Source organism: Medicago sativa, chromosome 1 (genome assembly GCF_051527215.1).
Source record: "Medicago sativa cultivar Bolivia chromosome 1, Bolivia_mono, whole genome shotgun sequence".
NCBI lineage: Eukaryota > Viridiplantae > Streptophyta > Magnoliopsida > Fabales > Fabaceae > Medicago > Medicago sativa.
The window spans coordinates 57,099,494-57,116,176 of record NC_140749.1 but is presented as its reverse complement, the minus strand read 5'-3'; the positions used below and the strand labels follow the sequence as shown (position 1 = coordinate 57,116,176).

General features: G+C 34.8%; 1 long non-coding RNA gene and 2 other non-coding genes across 3 annotated transcripts; 2 read left to right on the top strand and 1 right to left on the bottom strand.

Moving 5' to 3' along the window:
* The first annotated feature begins 4,026 nt into the window (after positions 1-4,026).
* Positions 4,027-4,133, top strand: LOC146955671 (small nucleolar RNA R71). Its single transcript, XR_015025193.1, has one exon. It is a non-coding gene; the product is annotated as a small nucleolar RNA R71 (small nucleolar RNA).
* A 5,398-nt stretch (positions 4,134-9,531) lies between these two features.
* Positions 9,532-9,638, top strand: LOC146955670 (small nucleolar RNA R71). The gene has a single exon (XR_015025176.1). It is a non-coding gene; the product is annotated as a small nucleolar RNA R71 (small nucleolar RNA).
* A 2,638-nt stretch (positions 9,639-12,276) lies between these two features.
* LOC146955669 (uncharacterized) lies at positions 12,277-16,498 on the bottom strand. The gene is made up of 2 exons (XR_015011509.1): positions 15,246-16,498; positions 12,277-13,087 (listed from the first exon to the last, which is right to left on the bottom strand). It is a non-coding gene; the product is annotated as an uncharacterized LOC146955669 (long non-coding RNA).
* Positions 16,499-16,683: the final 185 nt, after the last annotated feature.

The following is a 16,683-nucleotide window of genomic DNA, read 5'->3' as shown; positions in this document are numbered from 1 at the left end:
TTTATTCCAAGAACAAAAGATGAATGTTTATGATGGAGTGCTACTCTATTTATAGCTTTACAATTGACTTAAAATCTAAGCAACTACAAGGGCAAAGCAGTAAAACTACAACAGAGTAACTTGGGCTCGAAGAAAAGCAGCAAAAGAGGCTTCTGGGAGGTGGCACGGCCGTGCCACATGTTGGCACGGGCCGTGCCAAGCTTCTGACTATGTGGGAATATATTTTTGTCCCGTATCTTCGTATTTTCGCACTGTTTTTGCTCCAGTCCTCTTTCTTTTGCTCCAAGACACCTTCCACCATATATTCGTTCCTAAAATATAATAAAAAGCAATTTAAAGTAAAATATTCAAAAAGGAAATAAAATGCAATAAAATAAAATCAAATCTTAAATAAAACTAAACTAAATAATGCAATAAAATAGACTAATTAATGACTCATCAAACTCCCCCACACTTGAATCTTTGCTTGTCCTCAAGCAAAAGGCAACAGACATAGCAGCAACAAAAGATTATTCATGGCAATATTAAGAACACATGTCTCAAAAGAAAGGTTTTGCTTCAAGTACACTAATTACAATTTCAAATACTTCTCATGAACCTATTCTTCCCAACATCAAGTCTCAAGTGAGTGTGTGTGTGCAGTCCAACCCTTTTCTTGCTCCTGTATAAGATAGATATTATGAGGAACAGGTTCTATCCTTAATGCTAAAGTAACCGAGAAAAGTCCTTTCTTCATTTCATATAAGAGTGATGGGAATTTAAGTTAAAATTAGATTAGATTAACAATTAAGCACAAGGGGCTGCAGATGCTTAGGGGCTATCTATCCTCGTAGGAAGTCTTCTCGGATGTAATTGTCCTTTCCCCCTAGATTCAAAAGCACCCTAAGCAGTGCTGCAAAATTTTATTTATTTCATCTCCGCGTAGGAAGTCTTTTTGGATGTAATTGTCCTTTCCCCCTAGCATTGATGAATTTGTTTCACTTTAAGTTCAAATTAGGGAGTCACCACCACAATTAGGAAGTTAGGGATTGTCCTTTCCCCCACATGTTGGTGCCATTCTCCCGCCCCATTATAACTTTAACAATTAAGCATATAACAATTAAGAACATTGATTATTTTCCCACACAAACTTATACTACTTTTACTCTGAAGACTTTAAAGGGTCTAAGTTAACACTAAAGATAGAACGTGCTCCTTAAAATACCTATTCATACATTTACTTAAAGATTGCAACTGGGTGCTTTTTTCATTGGAGATTTTTCACAATAAAACAAGATGTGGGTATAGCAAGAACACAAGAAACCACTTTCATGTACAAGAAACAACCTTTAAAGAAGAGACAAAACAAAAAATTTATGCCATATTTTACATTAAAAACAAGCTACTAGTCATGCCTTTCGCTATAAAAACAAAACAAAAGAATAAGGTTCAAGGGAGTTTGTTAACACTACGACTCTAGACACTTTAGTAGGCCCCCCCCCACACTTAGGTGAAGCATTGTCCTCAATGATTCAAAAGAAGAAGAAGAAGACTCACAATTTTATTGAGGTCCATAGTGGACTTTGGAGGTGAAGGTGTTGCATCATGTTTCAGAGCATTTGATTGTTTTCTTCATTTATTCTATTGCTCCTTTGGACATTGTTCCTTTCAACACCTTATCTTTGATGCTCGGTGCTTTTTTTTTTTTTTGAACTTTGGTTTGCATCCATGCCTGCCGTTCATCATTATAGCTTCCACCGGCTTCTTGTTCATGGTGCAAGTTTGCACCTACCTCCTCTTCATTACCATCATCATCACCATCATTATGTACCTGTGGGTTAGTACCAACATAAAGCAAATTTTCCACCTCCTCCAGACTGGTTAAGTCCGGATTAGATAGAATAATCAAACAATAAGCTCTAATTTTTCATTCATATTGGTAATTGTGAGTAGGGTCATGGGTTCTAAGTAAGGACAAAGTAGTGAGAGTATATAAGTCTAGATAATAGTTCCCCTCTACCCTTTTGATCCCTTGATTCACACTCACCCCAAACTAGCAAGAAAAGTGATGATTCCACCTATCATTATATCACCCTTATCATCCGGTTTCTTTTTACCAATTGAAACAAGATAATCTAGCAAATAATAGCAAATTTTAATATGATGGTTATAAAGCATAGCCCACAACATAAACAGCTCTCATCATTCCCTACCTCTTTCCTACTCTATACGGTGCAAGCCATAACCCTTTGAAGGTACCTAAGCACAGGGTTGTGTTATTCAACAGCCTAATCACATATTCATCTATTTCTAGTCTATCCATAGCATTAACATCAAGGTACCTGTAAGGAGAGATAGTTCTAGAGATTAGAGATTTATACCTATTCCTTTGCTCGGGATCCTTGAATTTGATCCTATGATTGCGGGTTGTTGATTGCTTCTTGCACCACTTCCGGAGTCTTCAATCTCCTTACCTTTCCTCTTGGATGCCATTGACCTTAGTTTTGATTTTTGGTTGTTTTGGGTGAAAAGGGTTGGTTTAGTGATGATATTTGGGTTTAAGTGAGGTTTAGAGAGTTATGGAGAAAGGATGAAAGATGGTATTTTGAATAAGGAAAAAAATAGAAAAAAATAAAAAAAAAAAATTTCAAAATTTTTTTTTGCTGAAAGGTTGGCACGGCCGTGCCAAGCTTCTGGTAAGAAAACAATTTTTTTTTGATTTTTTTTTTGTTTCTGGTCAACGGCTTCAACTTTCTTTCATTTTTTTGCATCATATTTGGACAAATACCTACAAAACAATTTAAAATAACACAAAACAAAAATAAAAGCAATAAAATTCATGGGTTGCCTCCCACGAAGCGCTTGTTTAGAGTCACTAGCTTGACGGTTAGAAGGTGGTTTATCTATCCTATACCCAATCTCTCAGAAAGGGACAATGACATCAAACAAACATTCTCTCCCAAATCACACATGACTTTCTCAATGGTTTCAGATCCTATGACACAAGGTAGGGAAAAGCTTCCTAGATTCTTAAGTTTAGGTGGCAATTTGTTTGGAAGTATTTCAATAAAATTCATAAACTGCTCATCTAACTTGGACTCATCAAACCCTTGTGTTAATGGAATTTCTGGCTCTTGAGATGGTGAAACAAATGACTTATCATTCTCTCCCATGGCTTTCCCACCTTGAGGCTCATCACTCCCTATTTCTCCTTCATTGTTCTTAACTTTCACAACTGGGTCCTCTAATTGTTTACCACCCCTAAGAATAACATCACTTATATGGTCTTTGGGTTTGGTTTCAATATGGCTTAGAAGGACTTTGGAGGTAGGAGAGGAAGCAGCCGCTTGTTGGGCTACTTGAGAGATTTGAGTCTCTAGCAATTTGTGGTGAGTAGAAATGGAGTCTTCTTTTGAAGTAAGTTTGGCAAGAGAGTCACTCAAAAATTCAGTTTGATTTTGAAGCTTTTGGAGCTGCTCGGATTAATTTATAATAAAATTTTCTAAAAAGATTTCCAAGCTAGATTTTTGAGGGACTCTTTGGTTATTTGCATAACTGGGTGGTGTTGTTTGTCGTCCAAAAAGATTTTGAGGGGTTTGAAAAAAAATTTGTTTGTTTCTAAACCCTTGATTATATTGAGCATAGTTTACTTGCTCAGGACTTCTAACAACACTACCTAGTTCGCAATCAATGCCAATATGGCCAAATACACCACAAATTTCAGAAGAAGGAGATGCAGAAGAAGAAGAAGAAGAGATGACACTAACATTTTTGTTTTCAAATTTTTGGGTTAATGCATCAATCTTAACGGCTAGGTGATCATAGTTAGAAACTTCATACATACCTGCCTCCTTTTTGGAGGGTGAAGAATTAGTGATGGCTCTCTCGTTGGTCCACTTGTAATGATTTTGAGCCATGTCTTCAATCAAGGCGTATGCTTCTGTGTAATTCTTGTTCATTAAAGCTCCACCTGCAGCTGCATCAACATAAATTTTTGTGGTATACAAAAGACCATTATAAAAAATATGAATAATAAGCCAATTCTTTAAACCATGATGGGGACAAAGTCTAAGCATTTCTTTGAAACGCTCCCACGCATCGTAAAGAGATTCTCCATCTTTTTGAGTGAATTGTGTGATTTGAATCCTTAATTGGACGGTTTTAGAATAGGGAAAGAATCGGGCAAGAAAAACTTGCTTCATTTGTTGCCGTGAAAAGATAGAACCGATTTCCAATGAATGAAACCAAGCACTAGCTCTACCCCCTAAGGAGAAAGGAAAGAGGTGCAGCCTTACGGCCTCTTGGTTTGCATTCAAGGTTCCACTGAGTCTTAAAAAGGTTGAAATATGAAAATTCGGATCCTCAGTGGGTGATCCGAAAAATTGATTTTGCTGCACTAAGTGAACAAGTGCAGGTTCTATTTCAAAATTGTCCTCAACCGTTGGGTACACAATAGCATCGTATGACTCATTTGAAGATGGGATTGCATACTCTTTGAGAGAGCGTTCCTTAGCCATATCGTTATTATCTTCCCAAGAAGTTAAAGGCAAAAGAAGAAATAGAAAAAGAAGTAAAATAAGATAAAATAAAGGAAAAGATTTTTTTTTTTTTTGGAAAGAAATACAAATATAAAATAAAATAAAATAAAGCAAAAGATTTTTTTTTTTAAAGAAATATAAAAAGAAATAAAATAAGGAAAAAGTTTTTTTTTCTAATCACTATTAAAAAGTTAATCAAATTACAACAACTCCCCGGCAACGGCGCCGAAAACTTGATAGGGCCAAACCGCAAGTGCACGGCCTATCGAAGTAATAGTAGTAAGAAAGAGTATCGTTCCGCTAGGGAGTTGTGAATTCAATCAACTTTTAGAGAATGATTAGAAGAGAAGAAAGCTTATAAAAAAGAGTTTAATTGCTGAAGGTAAATAACAATAATAATAAAAGAGCCTTGGGATTATTGGTTTGTCATAATAACAAATCTTTCACTAGACAAGACTTTAACTTCTAATTCCATGGTTTACACCGTAATTTCTTAAGACCGGTTTCCCTTTAGCCCCTCACCTTTCCGATGAAAGTCCGGTGAGAGTTTACTTCTAGTAACCAAGCCTATTTCGCTGACTTGATTACTAGAAGATGCTTATAAGGATTGAAACTACCTGTGTCTCAATAATTGCAAGGACTATTTCACTGTCTTGCAATTATTGTCTAGATTCACTTGTTCCAACATCAAAGCTCCGCTCTCGCTTTATGAATTGATGTTTGGGATAATGGATTAACAATTATCAAACCCTCCGCTTTCGCTTCCACAGTTTGATAATTGTTAATTCATGTTAAAACGGTGAATCTAAATTAGAAAGTACGGCTACATAGAATTAGGGTTAAAGCTTGGTTTGTTAGGATTATGTCATTAGACTTTTCCAATAATCCCAAGACAAAGAAGTCTACTCACTAACGTTCATTGTAGACATGGGGGAAGAAGAGAGAAAACAGTAATATAAAAGAACAATAATATAAAAGTGAACTTTTATTCCAAGAACAAAAGATGAATGTTTATGATGGAGTGCTACTCTATTTATAGCTTTACAATTGACTTAAAATCTAAGCAACTACAAGGGCAAAGCAGTAAAACTACAACAGAGTAACTTGGGCTCGAAGAAAAGCAGCAAAAGAGGCTTCTGGGAGGTGGCACGGCCGTGCCACATGTTGGCACGGGCCGTGCCAAGCTTCTGACTATGTGGGAATATATTTTTGTCCCGTATCTTCGTATTTTCGCACTGTTTTTGCTCCAGTCCTCTTTCTTTTGCTCCAAGACACCTTCCACCATATATTCGTTCCTAAAATATAATAAAAAGCAATTTAAAGTAAAATATTCAAAAAGGAAATAAAATGCAATAAAATAAAATCAAATCTTAAATAAAACTAAACTAAATAATGCAATAAAATAGACTAATTAATGACTCATCAAACTCCCCCACACTTGAATCTTTGCTTGTCCTCAAGCAAAAGGCAACAGACATAGCAGCAACAAAAGATTATTCATGGCAATATTAAGAACACATGTCTCAAAAGAAAGGTTTTGCTTCAAGTACACTAATTACAATTTCAAATACTTCTCATGAACCTATTCTTCCCAACATCAAGTCTCAAGTGAGTGTGTGTGTGCAGTCCAACCCTTTTCTTGCTCCTGTATAAGATAGATATTATGAGGAACAGGTTCTATCCTTAATGCTAAAGTAACCGAGAAAAGTCCTTTCTTCATTTCATATAAGAGTGATGGGAATTTAAGTTAAAATTAGATTAGATTAACAATTAAGCACAAGGGGCTGCAGATGCTTAGGGGCTATCTATCCTCGTAGGAAGTCTTCTCGGATGTAATTGTCCTTTCCCCCTAGATTCAAAAGCACCCTAAGCAGTGCTGCAAAATTTTATTTATTTCATCTCCGCGTAGGAAGTCTTTTTGGATGTAATTGTCCTTTCCCCCTAGCATTGATGAATTTGTTTCACTTTAAGTTCAAATTAGGGAGTCACCACCACAATTAGGAAGTTAGGGATTGTCCTTTCCCCCACATGTTGGTGCCATTCTCCCGCCCCATTATAACTTTAACAATTAAGCATATAACAATTAAGAACATTGATTATTTTCCCACACAAACTTATACTACTTTTACTCTGAAGACTTTAAAGGGTCTAAGTTAACACTAAAGATAGAACGTGCTCCTTAAAATACCTATTCATACATTTACTTAAAGATTGCAACTGGGTGCTTTTTTTTTCATTGGAGATTTTTCACAATAAAACAAGATGTGGGTATAGCAAGAACACAAGAAACCACTTTCATGTACAAGAAACAACCTTTAAAGAAGAGACAAAACAAAAAATTTATGCCATATTTTACATTAAAAACAAGCTACTAGTCATGCCTTTCGCTATAAAAACAAAACAAAAGAATAAGGTTCAAGGGAGTTTGTTAACACTACGACTCTAGACACTTTAGTAGGCCCCCCCCACACTTAGGTGAAGCATTGTCCTCAATGATTCAAAAGAAGAAGAAGAAGACTCACAATTTTATTGAGGTCCATAGTGGACTTTGGAGGTGAAGGTGTTGCATCATGTTTCAGAGCATTTGATTGTTTTCTTCATTTATTCTATTGCTCCTTTGGACATTGTTCCTTTCAACACCTTATCTTTGATGCTCGGTGCTTTTTTTTTTTTTTTGAACTTTGGTTTGCATCCATGCCTGCCGTTCATCATTATAGCTTCCACCGGCTTCTTGTTCATGGTGCAAGTTTGCACCTACCTCCTCTTCATTACCATCATCATCACCATCATTATGTACCTGTGGGTTAGTACCAACATAAAGCAAATTTTCCACCTCCTCCAGACTGGTTAAGTCCGGATTAGATAGAATAATCAAACAATAAGCTCTAATTTTTCATTCATATTGGTAATTGTGAGTAGGGTCATGGGTTCTAAGTAAGGACAAAGTAGTGAGAGTATATAAGTCTAGATAATAGTTCCCCTCTACCCTTTTGATCCCTTGATTCACACTCACCCCAAACTAGCAAGAAAAGTGATGATTCCACCTATCATTATATCACCCTTATCATCCGGTTTCTTTTTACCAATTGAAACAAGATAATCTAGCAAATAATAGCAAATTTTAATATGATGGTTATAAAGCATAGCCCACAACATAAACAGCTCTCATCATTCCCTACCTCTTTCCTACTCTATACGGTGCAAGCCATAACCCTTTGAAGGTACCTAAGCACAGGGTTGTGTTATTCAACAGCCTAATCACATATTCATCTATTTCTAGTCTATCCATAGCATTAACATCAAGGTACCTGTAAGGAGAGATAGTTCTAGAGATTAGAGATTTATACCTATTCCTTTGCTCGGGATCCTTGAATTTGATCCTATGATTGCGGGTTGTTGATTGCTTCTTGCACCACTTCCGGAGTCTTCAATCTCCTTACCTTTCCTCTTGGATGCCATTGACCTTAGTTTTGATTTTTGGTTGTTTTGGGTGAAAAGGGTTGGTTTAGTGATGATATTTGGGTTTAAGTGAGGTTTAGAGAGTTATGGAGAAAGGATGAAAGATGGTATTTTGAATAAGGAAAAAAATAGAAAAAAATAAAAAAAAAAAATTTCAAAATTTTTTTTTGCTGAAAGGTTGGCACGGCCGTGCCAAGCTTCTGGTAAGAAAACAATTTTTTTTTGATTTTTTTTTTTGTTTCTGGTCAACGGCTTCAACTTTCTTTCATTTTTTTGCATCATATTTGGACAAATACCTACAAAACAATTTAAAATAACACAAAACAAAAATAAAAGCAATAAAATTCATGGGTTGCCTCCCACGAAGCGCTTGTTTAGAGTCACTAGCTTGACGGTTAGAAGGTGGTTTATCTATCCTATACCCAATCTCTCAGAAAGGGACAATGACATCAAACAAACATTCTCTCCCAAATCACACATGACTTTCTCAATGGTTTCAGATCCTATGACACAAGGTAGGGAAAAGCTTCCTAGATTCTTAAGTTTAGGTGGCAATTTGTTTGGAAGTATTTCAATAAAATTCATAAACTGCTCATCTAACTTGGACTCATCAAACCCTTGTGTTAATGGAATTTCTGGCTCTTGAGATGGTGAAACAAATGACTTATCATTCTCTCCCATGGCTTTCCCACCTTGAGGCTCATCACTCCCTATTTCTCCTTCATTGTTCTTAACTTTCACAACTGGGTCCTCTAATTGTTTACCACCCCTAAGAATAACATCACTTATATGGTCTTTGGGTTTGGTTTCAATATGGCTTAGAAGGACTTTGGAGGTAGGAGAGGAAGCAGCCGCTTGTTGGGCTACTTGAGAGATTTGAGTCTCTAGCAATTTGTGGTGAGTAGAAATGGAGTCTTCTTTTGAAGTAAGTTTGGCAAGAGAGTCACTCAAAAATTCAGTTTGATTTTGAAGCTTTTGGAGCTGCTCGGATTAATTTATAATAAAATTTTCTAAAAAGATTTCCAAGCTAGATTTTTGAGGGACTCTTTGGTTATTTGCATAACTGGGTGGTGTTGTTTGTCGTCCAAAAAGATTTTGAGGGGTTTGAAAAAAAATTTGTTTGTTTCTAAACCCTTGATTATATTGAGCATAGTTTACTTGCTCAGGACTTCTAACAACACTACCTAGTTCGCAATCAATGCCAATATGGCCAAATACACCACAAATTTCAGAAGAAGGAGATGCAGAAGAAGAAGAAGAAGAGATGACACTAACATTTTTGTTTTCAAATTTTTGGGTTAATGCATCAATCTTAACGGCTAGGTGATCATAGTTAGAAACTTCATACATACCTGCCTCCTTTTTGGAGGGTGAAGAATTAGTGATGGCTCTCTCGTTGGTCCACTTGTAATGATTTTGAGCCATGTCTTCAATCAAGGCGTATGCTTCTGTGTAATTCTTGTTCATTAAAGCTCCACCTGCAGCTGCATCAACATAAATTTTTGTGGTATACAAAAGACCATTATAAAAAATATGAATAATAAGCCAATTCTTTAAACCATGATGGGGACAAAGTCTAAGCATTTCTTTGAAACGCTCCCATGCATCGTAAAGAGATTCTCCATCTTTTTGAGTGAATTGTGTGATTTGAATCCTTAATTGGACGGTTTTAGAATAGGGAAAGAATCGGGCAAGAAAAACTTGCTTCATTTGTTGCCGTGAAAAGATAGAACCGATTTCCAATGAATGAAACCAAGCACTAGCTCTACCCCCTAAGGAGAAAGGAAAGAGGTGCAGCCTTACGGCCTCTTGGTTTGCATTCAAGGTTCCACTGAGTCTTAAAAAGGTTGAAATATGAAAATTCGGATCCTCAGTGGGTGATCCGAAAAATTGATTTTGCTGCACTAAGTGAACAAGTGCAGGTTCTATTTCAAAATTGTCCTCAACCGTTGGGTACACAATAGCATCGTATGACTCATTTGAAGATGGGATTGCATACTCTTTGAGAGAGCGTTCCTTAGCCATATCGTTATTATCTTCCCAAGAAGTTAAAGGCAAAAGAAGAAATAGAAAAAGAAGTAAAATAAGATAAAATAAAGGAAAAGATTTTTTTTTTTTTTGGAAAGAAATACAAATATAAAATAAAATAAAATAAAGCAAAAGATTTTTTTTTTTAAAGAAATATAAAAAGAAATAAAATAAGGAAAAAGTTTTTTTTTCTAATCACTATTAAAAAGTTAATCAAATTACAACAACTCCCCGGCAACGGCGCCGAAAACTTGATAGGGCCAAACCGCAAGTGCACGGCCTATCGAAGTAATAGTAGTAAGAAAGAGTATCGTTCCGCTAGGGAGTTGTGAATTCAATCAACTTTTAGAGAATGATTAGAAGAGAAGAAAGCTTATAAAAAAGGGTTTAATTGCTGAAGGTAAATAACAATAATAATAAAAGAGCCTTGGGATTATTGGTTTGTCATAATAACAAATCTTTCACTAGACAAGACTTTAACTTCTAATTCCATGGTTTACACCGTAATTTCTTAAGACCGGTTTCCCTTTAGCCCCTCACCTTTCCGATGAAAGTCCGATGAGAGTTTACTTCTAGTAACCAAGCCTATTTCGCTGACTTGATTACTAGAAGATGCTTATAAGGATTGAAACTACCTGTGTCTCAATAATTGCAAGGACTATTTCACTGTCTTGCAATTATTGTCTAGATTCACTTGTTCCAACATCAAAGCTCCGCTCTCGCTTTATGAATTGATGTTTGGGATAATGGATTAACAATTATCAAACCCTCCGCTTTCGCTTCCACAGTTTGATAATTGTTAATTCATGTTAAAACGGTGAATCTAAATTAGAAAGTACGGCTACATAGAATTAGGGTTAAAGCTTGGTTTGTTAGGATTATGTCATTAGACTTTTCCAATAATCCCAAGACAAAGAAGTCTACTCACTAACGTTCATTGTAGACATGGGGGAAGAAGAGAGAAAACAGTAATATAAAAGAACAATAATATAAAAGTGAACTTTTATTCCAAGAACAAAAGATGAATGTTTATGATGGAGTGCTACTCTATTTATAGCTTTACAATTGACTTAAAATCTAAGCAACTACAAGGGCAAAGCAGTAAAACTACAACAGAGTAACTTGGGCTCGAAGAAAAGCAGCAAAAGAGGCTTCTGGGAGGTGGCACGGCCGTGCCACATGTTGGCACGGGCCGTGCCAAGCTTCTGACTATGTGGGAATATATTTTTGTCCCGTATCTTCGTATTTTCGCACTGTTTTTGCTCCAGTCCTCTTTCTTTTGCTCCAAGACACCTTCCACCATATATTCGTTCCTAAAATATAATAAAAAGCAATTTAAAGTAAAATATTCAAAAAGGAAATAAAATGCAATAAAATAAAATCAAATCTTAAATAAAACTAAACTAAATAATGCAATAAAATAGACTAATTAATGACTCATCAAACTCCCCCACACTTGAATCTTTGCTTGTCCTCAAGCAAAAGGCAACAGACATAGCAGCAACAAAAGATTATTCATGGCAATATTAAGAACACATGTCTCAAAAGAAAGGTTTTGCTTCAAGTACACTAATTACAATTTCAAATACTTCTCATGAACCTATTCTTCCCAACATCAAGTCTCAAGTGAGTGTGTGTGTGCAGTCCAACCCTTTTCTTGCTCCTGTATAAGATAGATATTATATGGGTACCTTTTCTTGCTACCTGCCCCATGCCCGTGACGGATTTTACCCACGGGTACCCGTGGACATTTTGGACTAATAATGACACTTTTGACCAACCCAAATAAAACTCTACTGGCAATTTGGACACTTGGAGTTTGAAAGAACCCACATATGTAATGCTCTATCTTCAGAAATCACTCAGGAAAACATGGAGTGTATGTCAGAATCATCCTTAAAAATCTCTGGATAATGAACCACAATACGTTTGTCGTTATCATCACTCAGATCTATATGTTGAACTTGAACTGCAATATGAGACATAGTTTTATTTTCATGATCATCATGAAAGGAATTGTTAAATAGTCTCTCCAACTCATCCAACTTGTCAATGGGAGCTAAATACATCACCACTGTCCTTTTCAAAACTTAAAATCTGCGTTTGTGAGTTTTAAATATATACAAAACATATATATTTATATAAGCGTTGGTGAAATATTAAGTCACAAAAACTATAAAAAAATATATGTGCATTGTGCACCACAAAAAGTTAATAAAATTATGGACATTTTAGAACACTAAATGACGATAACATTCATTTGCACATAAAATGTAAAACATATCTTTATATAAGCGTTTTGATGAACAATGGACCACAAAAAAGTGTCGGAACAATCCATACCACATTCCTTTGACCAATATGCCTCACGATAAATAAAGTTCAAGCTATCTCTAGAAGCTTTATATGCCAAACTCGAGTAAAAGAAATTGTCTTGGTATCTATGTTCCAAAATAGTACAACTCCTCCCAAAATATGAATGTATCTTAGAAATTGCAGTTGTAACATATTGTTCATCGTCTCCCAACCTCTAACCAAATCTCTCTTACTATCCGTCAAATATTTCTTCAACCTTCCATGAGTAGATTCCTGTATAATAGTGGCTGGTTTACAAAGATGCAAGACATGTCTGTTCACTCCCTTACAATTTTTTCCTTCAAGGGATTCAATATGGCATGTTAAATATAGTTGAGTAACTTTGAGAAGTTTCTACATACCTTTTGAAATTGTACAATGACTTCAATAGATGATTGCTTGGAAGGAGATTCAACCATATTTTCCCATGCTTCCATGTTGGTGTTACATAAATTCGTCGACTTTACCTCTTTGACATCTTTTTCTTTGTCATCCACCTCTTAGGAATCTTTATCTTTGACATTCACTTCTTTGGCATTCTTACATTTAACATTGGAATTCGTTTTGCATGTAACTCTCACATTTTTGGAAAATATGATATTGACATAATGATGTAGATTTAAGGAAGATATTGACAACAAAACTCATCAGTGCGGTATCCCAGTCACCACAATCACCTCCAAAATATTGTCTTTATACTTCAAAAGATCAGGATACATTTGTAGAACCTAAGTTAAATTATCATATTTTTCAAATGTTAGAAAACTAAATCCGACACAATATGTCATCGTCTTCTAGATGACACCTACTATCTCAAACAATGACATTTTATATTGATTGGTTTTATATGTGGAATCCATCAACAATACAGTATATGAGAATTGTTAAAAAAAACTTAAGTAATTTAGGATCAGCCCATAAAATATGCAGAAAAGTTGTAGACTAACTAACAATTTTAAACTTGTAAACATAGTTGTGACCATTCGAACATTTCAACTGATGTTGCATTTCTGACAATTCAGCTCTTATGGATTTTTTGTACCTTTGACATGTGTTGTAAACTTTCTTTATTATCATTACATTGTCTTTTATTTTATCTTTCAAAGTCATCAAGATATTCTTTGGTTGGACCATATTCCTTGTCATGTTAACACCAATCTCCTTATGTTTCTCATATAAACTTCCAACAAGAAGGTGACCAAAATTTAATAATACTTAGTGACCATACATTTGATTTCAATAACTAACCACACTACCTAAATGGACATTCATGCTTCCTTGACCCTATGCCTTCTCGTTTCAATTTCTTCTTGGTTCCTTGGTAGACACCACCCCTTTCACAACACAAGACTAACTTTGACGCTTTTCGTATCAACAATTATTGATTTCAAATTAACAAAAACTTCGACATTTTTTGATTTTGGATCAATGGGATATTCAACTATAAATGTAAATTTAGAAGAAAAATAACTAAATTATAATTTAGAGACATTGAAATATTACCAAAAAAATAAAAGAATCAGTGCACTGAATGGTTCGGGAGTTAGAACCTGATCCAGGTTAAGACCTTAACTCCTAATGAAAACTATTCAGGTTAAAATAAACGCAAGAACAAGGGTCAAATGATGTAATATACGTTCTTTGATGTCATATGAGTGCATAAGTCATATAGCAATCATTCAGTGATGATTTGAGACACGTTTTTCCCAAACAAACAAAGATGGGTAGGGGAGGTTGTGTAGTATAGGTCTGGTAGCCTGATATATAATTGAAAATAGTTCAGATCGTAACTCTAGAACTTGAGCGAGTGGGAGCTACGATCAAAGAGGTTTAGATCATAACTCCCAAGAGGCTTGAGAGGGGTATTTTTGGATTTCTGAGAGGCTTGTGAGCAAATGAGGAGGCCTAATGAGCAAATTTATGTTTTAATAAGCACATGGAACAACCCATAATCCTAAAAAAGTGAGGGATAGATTGATACCAATGGCCTCTAGGGATCAATATTAAAAGTCTTAAAACTAATACCTGAATCAATTGTGATCAGATTTGTTTAGTTTGGTTCAATTTACACCTGGACATAGGAAAAATCGGACCATTAATTAGTTTTTGTTTGTGTGTGATGTATCCTTTTCACGACCTCAAAGACTAATCCCTCGAGTCAGGTATCACTATAATTGATGGTAAACTCTCCTTCTAGAGATTTCACACTGCTGCATTCATGGCTAGATTCAAATCCATGACCTTGTTTTAAGAGGAAATAAATCACTTACTATCTTATACATGTGCATGCTATTGGCTAATCACTTTTTTTTTTTTGAATTATACATTTGAGTTTATTATGGTATTGGTTTGGTTGTTACACTTATAATATAAACTTGCAGTTGCATGTGCTCGTGTACCCTACTTTCTTGAATGAAGATCATAGTCGGCATATATCATAACAAAAATTAAATTCAAAGTTGTGGACAAAGTTTAATCTTCCATTCTACTGTTTTTATTTTTTATTTCAAATACTATATTTTTAGTTCAAATTTGAGTTAAGGTTTTTTTAGATTTGATTGTCCATGATTTATTTAAGAATTATACTAGTATAAGACTTTATTTAAAATTTAAATTAGGATTACATCTGATTCAATACAAGATTGAAATTAGATTAATTTATTTAATATTTCCTTAAGAAGAAAAATGAAACATATTAATCAACGGAGCTCCATGTCCACACACAAGGAAGGAGTAATAGGCGAACTCAAAAATAGTTATAAGATATACAATGAACCAAAGCTACTAATAGCTTAATACAAAGAATTAATTAGGAATCATGATAAAACATTGAATGGGATTGGTCCACCAATGATGAAAATCAAATGTTGAGTTACTAATACTTACTTGTAACCATCTGAAAGAAGAGAGTTTCATGTTATCCATCAATTGTTGTAATGATTAATCTATATGCCGAAAAATGCAGCTATTTTTATCCTTCCAAATGGTCCAAACACTCGATAACCAAATCACATGAAGAGCAGAACATAACTTTTTAAAGTCGCCCACTAAATAAATAAATTGATGGAGGTGATCAAAAACCGGTAATCTGTCAGCCGCTTGTATATCAATCCACCTCCAAATATGCTCCCAAATGCTACCATAAAATGCACACCCCCACAAACAGATGATCTGCACATTCAAATTGACCACAGACACTCGCACACTCCAAAATCATGTATTATCTTTATATATAGTTAGGGGTGTTCAAAACTAAATCAATCCAATAGAAAACCCGCAAATCGAACCAACCCAAATCGAAACCGCAAAAAATCGCATTTGGTTTGGATGTATTCAGATAATTTTTTTTACTCAATTGCATGGTTTGATTTAGTTTTCGATTTTTACTTTACCAACCGAATCAAACTACAACATATGAAAAACACTAATTAAACATATGTCACATAGACAAATACTTATAGAAACTCAATGGAAACTTCTATAAAATGAGATTTTTTTTCTCTTGATAAGTTTCTTCTTTGCTTTTTATTTCAAAAATGTATTTATTTGCTACTTGAACTTTTAGATAATAATAAAATCTTAGTCTTTTACATTTCTAGCAGAGTATGATTACGTTTTGCCCACGTTTTTAATTTGGGGTCTATGTTGTTGGATGAAAATGAAATTGTAATGTTGGATGAAGGGAAAAATTGTTTTGTACGATGGATGAGAAACGAAAAGCGACGAATATATGCATTGTATCCATTGGATTATTTATAATAGCCATTGGATTGAATTTTGATTTTAACTTTTATTTATTTTAAAAATATAAACCATGACCCTCTTTTTATCGTGTGCAGGTCGCACATATAATTTGCACCATATAATAAATTTGGTTGGATGAAATATAAAACATTGTTGGAAATATGTTATGTTTTAGATTTTTAACTTGATTTTAATGTTGAAAACAAAAAATGTATTGTCTAAAAAAAACCGCAGCAATCGAACCGATCCAAGCCACATTGGTTCAGTTTGGTTTGGTTCGGATGACTTTTTAAAAGTCATCCATCCTAACCAAACTGAACCACATGTTTCTTTATCTCGCGGTTAGGATGACTTTTATACTCAAAACCGGACCAAACCGTACCGCGAGCACCCCTATATATAGTTTTTTTTTTATTTGGTGGTGGTCGGGATTAGAACCCCGGACCTTGCATATTTTATGCATTGTCCATATCAACTGAGCTATGCTCACTAGGACATATATAGTAAGTATAGATTATTATTAATAAAAAAAATTGGTACAAATTATTATTAAAAAATTAATTAAGTAAAGAATGATAAA